At 48.5% G+C, this 10,000-nt stretch overlaps 1 protein-coding gene across 1 annotated transcript in view; it reads left to right on the top strand.

Moving 5' to 3' along the window:
- Nucleotides 1-10,000, top strand: part of LOC124018174 (protein diaphanous homolog 3-like) — a 690,151-nt gene that overhangs the window by 497,670 nt on the left and 182,481 nt on the right. The gene's annotated exons all lie outside the window — the stretch shown is intronic.

Here is a 10,000-nt window from a genome sequence, read left to right as displayed (position 1 = left end):
GGGAGAATAGAGGGTAGACTAACTACTGTATTGATGAGGTAGTAACTGGGAGAATAGAGGTAGACTAACTACTGTATTGATGAGGTAGTAACTATGTGGGAGAATAGAGGGTAGACTAACTACTGTATTGATGAGGTAGTAACTGGGAGAATAGAGGTAGACTAACTACTGTATTGATGAGGTAGTAACTATGTGGGAGAATAGAGGTAGACTAACTACTGTATTGATGAGGTAGTAACTATGTGGGAGAATAGAGGGTAGACTAACTACTGTATTGGTGAGGTAGTAACTGGGAGAATAGAGGGTAGACTAACTACTGTGATGAGGTAGTAACTGGGAGAATAGAGGTAGACTAACTACTGTATTGATGAGGTAGTAACTGGGAGAATAGAGGGTAGACTAACTACTGTATTGATGAGGTAGTAACTGGGAGAATAGAGGGTAGACTAACTACTGTATTGATGAGGTAGTAACTGGGAGAATAGAGGGTAGACTAACTACTGTATTGATGAGGTAGTAACTGGGAGAATAGAGGGTAGACTAACTACTGTATTGATGGGGTAGTAACTCTGTGGGAGAATAGAGGGTAGACTAACTACTGTATTGATGAGGTAGTAACTGGGAGAATAGAGGGTAGACTAACTACTGTATTGATGAGGTAGTAACTCTGGTAACGCTGACTGGTTGGCTGGCTGGCTGGCTCGTTGACTGACTGACTGACTGGCTGGCGGGCTGACTGGCTGGCAGGCTCGCTGGCTGGCTGGCTGACTGGTTGGCTGGCTGACTGGCTGGCTGGCGGGCTGGCTGGCTGGCGGGCTGACTGGCTGGCGGGGCTGACTGGCGGGCTGACTGGCGGGCTGACTGGCTGGCTGACTGGCGGGCTGACTGGCGGGCTGGCTGGCTGACTGGCTGGTTGACTGGCTGGCTGACTGGCTGGCTGACTGACTGGCTGATTGGCTGGTTGACTGGCTGGCTGGCTGGCTGACTGGCTTTCTGACTGTTATATCTCTGCAGGAAAACCCACATTACAGGCTCAAAGGGAATCCTTAATTTACCAGTTGTGCTCAGACACTCCTGCTCTATCTGTCTCTGTCTCTATCATAACCACCCCAGTTGACCTGGAGACTGTGTGTTTACCGAGAGGAAGTTGACCTGGAGACTGTGTTTACCGAGGAGGAGAGAGGAGGAAGTTGACCTGGAGACTGTGTGTTTACTGAGGAGAGAGAGAGACTGTGTTTTTGAGGAGTTGACCTGGAGACTGTGTGTTTACTGAGAGGAGAGAGAGGAAGTTGACCTGGAGACTGTGTTTACTGAGAGGAGAGAGAGGAAGTTGACCTGGAGACTGTGTTTACTGAGAGGAGAGAGAGGAAGTTGACCTGGAGACTGTGTTTACCGAGAGGAGAGAGAGGAAGTTGACCTGGAGACTGTGTGTTTACTGAGAGGAGAGAGAGGAAGTTGACCTGGAGACTGTGTGTTTACCGAGAGGAGAAAGAGGAAGTTGACCTGGAGACTGTGTGTTTACCGAGAGTAGAGAGAGGAAGTTGACCTGGAGACTGTGTGTTTACCGAGAGGAGAGAGAGGAAGTTGACCTGGAGACTGTGTGTTTACCGAGACTGTGTGTTTTTTAGAGAGAGAGAGAGTTGACCTGGAGACTGTGTGTTTACCTAGAGGAAGTTGACCTGGAGACTGTGTGTTTACCCGAGAGGAGAGAGAGGAAGTTGACCAGTATCCACAGCTCTACCTTGGTCACAGTATCTATATCCACAGCTCTACCTTGGTCACAGTATCTATATCCACAGCTCTATCTTGGTCACAGTATCTATATCCACAGCTCTACCTTGGTCACAGTATCTATATCCACAGCTCTACCTTGGTCACAGTATCTATATCCACAGCTCTACCTTGGTCACAGTATCTATATCCACAGCTCTATCTTGGTCACAGTATCTATATACACAGCTCTACCTTGGTCTACAGTATCTATATCCACAGCTCTACCTTGGTCACAATCTATATCAATAGCTCGTTGGTCACAGTATCTATATCCACAGCTCTACCTTGGTCACAGTATCTATATCCACGGCTCTATGTTGGTCACAGTATCTATATCACAGCTCTACGTTGGTCACAGTATCTATATCCACAGCTCTCGTTGGTCACAGTATCTATATCCACAGCTCTCGTTGGTCACAGTATCTATATCCACAGCTCTACCTTGGTCACAGTATCTATATCCACAGCTCCACGTTGGTCACAGTATCTATATCCACAGCTCTTGGTCACAGTATCTATATCCACAGCTCTACGTTGGTCACAGTATCTATATCCACAGCTCTATCTTGGTCACAGTATCTATATCCACAGCTCTACCTTGGTCACAGTATCTATATCCACAGCTCTCGTTGGTCACAGTATCTATATCCACAGCTCTATCTTGGTCACAGTATCTATATCCACAGCTCTACCTTGGTCACAGTATCTATATCCACAGCTCTACGTTGGTCACAGTATCTATATCCACAGCTCTACCTTGGTCACAGTATCTATATCCACAGCTCTACCTTGGTCACAGTATCTATATCCACAGCTCGTTGGTATCACAGTATCTATATCCACAGCTCTCGTTGGTCACAGTATCTATATCCACAGCTCTACGTTGGTCACAGTATCTATATCCACGGCTCTATGTTGGTCACAGTATCTATATCCACAGCTCTATCTTGGTCACAGTATCTATATCCACAGCTCTCGTTGGTCACAGTATCTATATCCACAGCTCTCGTTGGTCACAGTATCTATATCCACAGCTCTACCTTGGTCACAGTATCTATATCCACAGCTCTCACGTTGGTCACAGTATCTATATCCACAGCTCTACGTTGGTCACAGTATCTATATCCACAGCTCTACGTTGGTCACAGTATCTATATCCACAGCTCTACCTTGGTCACAGTATCTATATCCACAGCTCTGCAGTCACAGTATCTATATCCACAGCTCTACCTTGGTCACAGTATCTATATCCACACACAGCTCTCGTTGGTCACAGTATCTATATCCACAGCTCTACCTGGTCACAGTATCTATATCCACAGCTCTACGTTGGTCACAGTATCTATATCCACAGCTCTACCTTGGTCACAGTATCTATATCCACAGCTCTACCTTGGTCACAGTATCTATATCCACAGCTCGTTGGTCACAGTATCTATATCCACAGCTCTCGTTGGTCACAGTATCTATATCCACAGCTCTATCTTGGTCACAGTATCTATATCCACGGCTCTATGTTGGTCACAGTATCTATATCCACAGCTCTACCTTGGTCACAGTATCTATATCCACAGCTCTACCTTGGTCACAGTATCTATATCCACAGCTCTATCTTGGTCACAGTATCTATATCCACAGCTCTACGTTGGTCACAGTATCTATATCCACAGCTCTATCTTGGTCACAGTATCTATATCCACAGCTCTCCACGTTGGTCACAGTATCTATATCCACAGCTCTACCTTGGTCACAGTATCTATATCCACAGCTCTCGCTATCACAGTATCTATATCCACAGCTCTCGTTGGTCACAGTATCTATATCCACAGCTCTCACGTTGGTCACAGTATCTATATCCACAGCTCTACGTTGGTCACAGTATCTATATCCACGGCTCTATCTTGGTCACAGTATCTATATCCACAGCTCTATCACAGTATCTATATCCACAGCTCTCGTTGGTCACAGTAAATCCAGGGTCACAGTAAATAGGTCACATTGTAATCAAGTTGTGTATTTTAGTACAATAATAAAATGTGAGAGGAAAAACAACATGCTTAGAATTTTAAAATAAAAAAGATGCTGTTATATGTCACCATAATTGTTTAATGTGTTAGTGCGTAGCCACAGGTAATAAATACTAACTGTTCTCTCTGTAAACTACAACATCACAGCTGGAGACGCTAATACAATGAATTCATATATCTTATTATTATTGGATGTCATATCTTTAGACGTGTTGTCGGGCCGATCTGTTTTCATCGCGTTAAATGGCTCTTCTGCTTCCCAGGCTGAACCTCGGGGCTCAGGGATCAACGTTATGTTTGTCTCCCGTGCTGCCCAATGAGGCGCTGCCCAATGAGGCGCTGCCCAATGAGGCGCTGCCCACACCACCGCTAATTACCATAACAGAGGAGATCAGCTGGTTGCTCTGCTCTATACCCACCATATATAGACCCTGATCTCTCTCTCTCTCTCTCTCTCTCTCTCTCTCCCTCTCTCCCTCTCTCCCTCTGTCTCTCTGTCTCTCTGTCTCTCTCTCTCCCTCTCTCCCTCTCTCCCTCTGTCTCTCTCTCTCTCTCTCTCTGTCTCTCTCTGTCTCTCTCTCTGTCTCTCTTTCTCCTCTCCCACACCCACACAGCTCATCTCTCTCTCGCTTCAGTCCAATACTGTGGAGACCAGGCCACATGTCATTCACCGCAATATTTTCCAATTTACTCTAATAGTGTTAGAGCAGTAATCCAACCCCTTTACTCTGTTTTCCACCTCTCTCTCTCATCTACCTTACTGACACTCCTCTCCCCCTCTCTGTCTCTCTGTCTCTCTGTCTCTCTCTCTCTCTCTCTCTCTCTCTCTCTCTCTCTCTCTCTCTCTCTCTCTCTCTCTCTCTCTCGTCTCTGTCTCTCTCTCCCTCTCTCTCTCTCTCTGTCTCTCTCTCTCTCTCTCTGTCTCTCTCTGTGTCTCTCTCTCTCTGTCTCTCTCTCTGTCTCTCTCTCTCTCGTCTCTCTCTCTGTCTCTCTCTCTCGTCTCTCTCTCTGTCTCTCTCTCTCTGTCTCTCTCTCTCTCTCTCTCTCTCTCTCTCTCTCTCTCTCTCTGTCTCGCTCTCGCTATCTCTCTCTCGCTCTCGCTATCTCTCTCTCTCTCTCTATCCATTGCCATCTCTCTCTCTCCCTCTCCAATTAACTTGCCGGCCCTGATCCCAAATCAGATCATTGCTGCCAAAATCCATGGCTATTGCCTAGCAACGAAGAGTTCCTGCTGTCGCTGTTACGTAAATTGAATTGAAAGACGTGAAAGGATTGGACTGAAATACTTAAAAAAAAATAATCAAAGTACTGAAAGTAATTGATTTGAAATGCGAAGTGGAAAGTTGTCACCTTATTACCGATACTGACTGAAACATAATCATTTCAAAACCGAGCTTACATTTGTATCTGATTACAAATATCTCAGCAAAGGAAATACTCTTGTCCCCTCTGAAAACCGGGGGGGCAAATTAAATCACCTTTGGGGGCCAAATTAAATCACCTTGGGGGGCCAAATTAAATCACCTTGGGGGGCCAAATTAAATCACCTTGGGGGGGGCAAATTAAATCACCTTGGGGGCAAATTAAATCACCTTGGGGGGCTAATTTAAATCACCTTGGGGGCAAATTAAATCACCTTGGGGGGGGCAAATTAAATCACCTTGGGGGCCAAATTAAATCACCTTGGGGAGGGGCAAATTAAATCACCTTGGGGGGCAAATTAAATCACCATGGAGGGAGCAAATTAAATCCCATGGGTGTCATTTGGGACATATCCAGTGTGTTCTGTACTCTGACTGTGTGCCTGGTGCACCTGCTTATTATGGCTGAATTGGGGGGTCTTGGGGTATTGACTCTGGGGGGTATAGGGGTATTGACTCTGGGGGTCTAGGGGTATTGACTCTGGGGGTCTAGGGGTATTGACTCTGGGTGTCTGGGTATGCCTCTGGGGGTTTAGGGAGTATTGACTCTGGGGGTTTAGGGGTATTGATTCTGGGGTCTAGGGGTATTGACTCGGGGTCTGGGGTATTGACTCTGGGGGTTTAGGGGTATTGACTCTGTGGGGAGGTTTAGGGGTGTTGACTCGGGGTTTAGGGGTATTGACTCTGGGGGTTTAGGGGTATTGACTCTGGGGGTTAGGGGTATTGACTCTGGAGGGTTTAGGGGTATTGACTCTGTGGGGAGGTTTAGGGGTGTTGACTCTGGGGGGTTTAGGGGTATTGACTCTGTGGGGAGGTTTAGGGTATTGACTCTGGGGGGGTTTAGGGTATTGACTCTGGGGGTTTAGGGTATTGACTTCTCCTCTCATCATATACCCTCTCCTCTACCTCTCACCCTCTCCTCTACCCTCTCCTTTCTCCCCCTCTCCTCTCTCCTCTCCTTTCTCCCCCTCTCCTCTCTCCTCTCCCCTCTCCTCTCTCCTCTCCCCTTTCCTCTCTCCTCTCCCCCTTTCCTCTACCCTCTCCTTTCTCCCCCCTCTCCTTTCTCCCCTCTCCTTTCTCCCCCTCTCCTCCCCCTCTCCTCTCCCCCTCTCCCTCTCCCCCTCTCCTCTCCCCCTCTCCTCTCCCCCTCTCCTCTCCCCTCTCCTCTCCCCCTCTCCTCTCCCCTCTCTCTTCTCCTCTCTCCTCCCCCTCTTCTCTCCCCCTCTCCTCTACCCTCTCTCTTCTCTTCTCTCATCCCCTCTCCTCTACCCTCTCTCCTCCCCCTCTCCTCTACCCTCTCTCTTCTCCTCTCTCTTCTCCTCTCTCTCCTCCCCTCTCCTCTACCCTCTCTCTTCTCCTCTCCTCCCCCTCTCCTCTACCCTCTCTCTTCTCCTCTCTCCTCCCCCTCTCCTCTACCCTCTCTTTCTCCTCTCTCCTCTACCTTCTCTCTTCTCCTCTCTCCTCTACCCTCTCCTCTACCCTCTCCTCTCTCCTCTATCCTCTCTCTTCTCCTCTCTCCTCTACCCTCTCCCTCTCCTCTCCCTCTCTCCTCCTACCCTCTCCTCTCTCTCCTCTACCCTCTCCTCTCTCCCTCTACCTCTCCTCTCCTTTTTTCCTCTCTCAGATGAGCAGTGTGAAACGACTGCGGCCCCGTCTCAACTCCATCCTGTTAAGCTGCAGTTTGATGAACAGGTCAACAACCTCCGTCCAGACATCATGGCTGTTAACGCAGCCTGTGAAGAGGTCAGTGGTCCATCCTCTCTCTCTCTGTCTCCTCTACCCTCTCTCTCCCCCTCTCCTCTCTCTCTGTCTCCCTCTCTCTCTCTGTCTCCCTCTCTCTCTCTGTCTCTCTCTCTCTCTCTGTCTCCCCCTCTCTCTCTCTCTGTCTGCCCCTCTCTCGCTGTCTCTCTGTCTCTCTCTGTCTCTCTCTGTCTCTGTCTCTCTGTCTCCCTCTGCCCCCTACCTCCCCCTCTCTCTCTGTCTCCCCCTCTCTCTCTGTCTCCCCCTCTCTCTCTCTCCCTGTCTCTCTCACTGTCTCTCTCTCCATCTGTCTCTCTCTGTCTCTCTGTCTGTCTGTCTGTCTCTCTCTCTCTCTGTCTCTCTCTGTCTCTCTCTGTCTCTCTCTGTCTCTCTCTCTCTCTCTCTCTGTCTCTGTCTCTCTCTCTGTATCTCTCCCTGTCTCTCTCTGTATCTCTCTCTGTCTCTCTCTCTCTCTCTCTCTCTGTCTTCTTCTAAGTTGAGCTGTTTGATTTCCTTGTATGTCCACCTGTTCAAAAACATCTGACTGTTGTTGTTGTTGTTGTTGTTGTTGTTGTTGTTGTTGTTGTTGTTTTTGTAGGTGAGGAAGAGCAAGGGGTTCAGCCGGCTGCTGGAGCTGGTTCTTCTGCTGGGCACTACATGAACGCAGGCTCTGTAACGCACAGAGCTACGGCTTTGACCTCGGTTTCCCTCTGCAGGTGGGGGACTACCTGCACACACACACACACACACACACACACACACACACACACACACACACACACACACACACACACACACACACACACACACACACACACACACACACACACACACACTCTACTCTCTCGCAACGCACAGAGCTACGCTTTGACCTGCCCACTGCAAGGTGGGAGGGGACTACCTGCACACACACACACACACACACACACACACACTACTCTCTCCTTCCTAATGGTGTAGGACCTGACTGGAAGTGTAACCTGACTGTGTGTAACCTGACTGGAGTGTAACAGTGTGTAACCTGACTAGGTGTAACAGTGTAACCTGACTGGAATACCTGACTGGGTGTAACAGTGTGTAACCTGACTGGGTGTAACCTGACTGGAGTGCTGAGGGTAACCTGACTGGGTGTAACCTGACTGGGTGTAACAGTGTGTAACCTGACTAGGTGTAACAGGGTGTAACCTGACTGGGTGTAACCTGACTGGGTGTAACAGTGTGTGTAACCTGACTGGGTGTAACAGTGTGTAACCTGACTGGGTGTAACCTGACTGGGTGTAACAGTGTAACCTGACTGGGTGTAACAGTGTGTAACCTGACTGGGTGTAACCTGACTGGGTGTAACAGTGTGTAACCTGACTGGAGTGTAACCTGACTGGGTGTAACCTGACTGGGTGTAACCTGACTGACTGGTGTAACAGTGTGTAACCTGACTGGGTGTAACCTGACTGGGTGTAACAGTGCGTAACCTGACTGGGTGTAACAGTGTAACCTGACAGTGTATAACCTGACTGGATGTAACTGACTGGGTGTAACAGTGTGTAACCTGACTGGGTGTAACCTGACTGGGTGTAACAGTGAATTATGTAACCTGACTCTGGAGTGTAACCTGACTGGAGTGTAACAGTGTAGCCTGACTGGGTGTAACCTGACTGGAGTGTAACAGTGTGTAACTGACTGGGTATAACAGTGTGTAACCTGACTGAGACTGTAACCTGACTGGGTGTAACCTGACTGGGTGTAACAGTGTGTAACCTGACTGGAGTGTAACAGTGTGTAACCTGACAGTGTATAACCTGACTGGGTGTAACCTGAGTGTGTAACCTGACTGGGTGTAACCACGACTGGGTGTAACCTGACTGGGTGTAACCTGACTGGGTGTAACAGTGTGTAACCTGACTTTGTGTAACCTGACTGGGTGTAAAAGTGTGTAACCTGACTGGGTGTAACCTGACTGGGTGTAACAGTGTGTAACCTGACTGGGTGTAATAACCTGACTGGGTGTAACAGTGTGTAACCTGACTGGGTGTAACAGTGGTAACCTGACAGTGTAACCTGACTGGGTGTAACCTGACTGGGTGTAACAGTGTGTAACCTGACTGGGTGTAACCTGACTGGGTGTAACAGTGTGTAACCTGACTGGAGTGTAACCTGACTGGGTGTAACAGTGTGTAACCTGACTGGAGTGTAACCTGACTGGAGTGTAAGACTGTGTAACCTGACTGGGTATAACAGTGTGTAACCTGACTGAGTGTAACCTGACTTGGTGTAACCTGACTGGGTGTAACAGTGTGTAACCTGACTGGGTGTAACAGTGTGTAGCCTGACTGGGTGTAGCCTGACTGGGTGTAACCTGACTGGGTGTAACCTGACTGGGTGTAACAGTGTGTAACCTGACTTTGTGTAACCTGACTTTGTGTAACCTGACTGGGTGTAACAGTGTGTAACCTGACTGGGTGTAACCTGACTGGGTGTAACAGTGTGTAACCTGACTGGGTGTAACCTGACTGGGTGTAACCTGACTGGGTGTAACCTGACTGGGTGTAACAGTGTGTAACCTGACTGGGTGTAACCTGACTGGGTGTAACAGACTGTGTAACCTGACTGCAGGTGTAACAGTGTGTAACCTGACAGTGTATACCTGACTGGAGTGTAACCTGACTGGGTGTAACAGTGTGTAACCTGACTGGGTGTAACCTGACTGGAGTGTAACAGTGTGTAACCTGATCTTTTATCCTGACCGGGTGTAACCTGACTGGGTGTAACAGGTGTGTAGCCTGACTGGGTGTAACCTGACTGGGTGTAACAGTGTGTAACCTGACTGGGTATAACAGTGTGTAACCTGACTGAGTGTAGCCTGACTGGGTGTAACCTGACTGGGTGTAACAGTGTGTAACCTGATGACTGGGTGTAACAGTGTGTAGCCTGACCTGATTAACCTGACTGGGTGTAACCTGACTGGGTGTAACCTGACTGGGTGTAACCTGACTGGGTGTAACAGTGTGTAACCTGACTTTGTGTAACCTGACCGGGTGTAAC

Source organism: Oncorhynchus gorbuscha, unplaced genomic scaffold (genome assembly GCF_021184085.1).
Source record: "Oncorhynchus gorbuscha isolate QuinsamMale2020 ecotype Even-year unplaced genomic scaffold, OgorEven_v1.0 Un_scaffold_419, whole genome shotgun sequence".
Lineage (NCBI taxonomy): Eukaryota > Metazoa > Chordata > Actinopteri > Salmoniformes > Salmonidae > Oncorhynchus > Oncorhynchus gorbuscha.
Note: the sequence above shows the minus strand (reverse complement) of the source record. Positions and strands in the feature narration are given on the sequence as shown.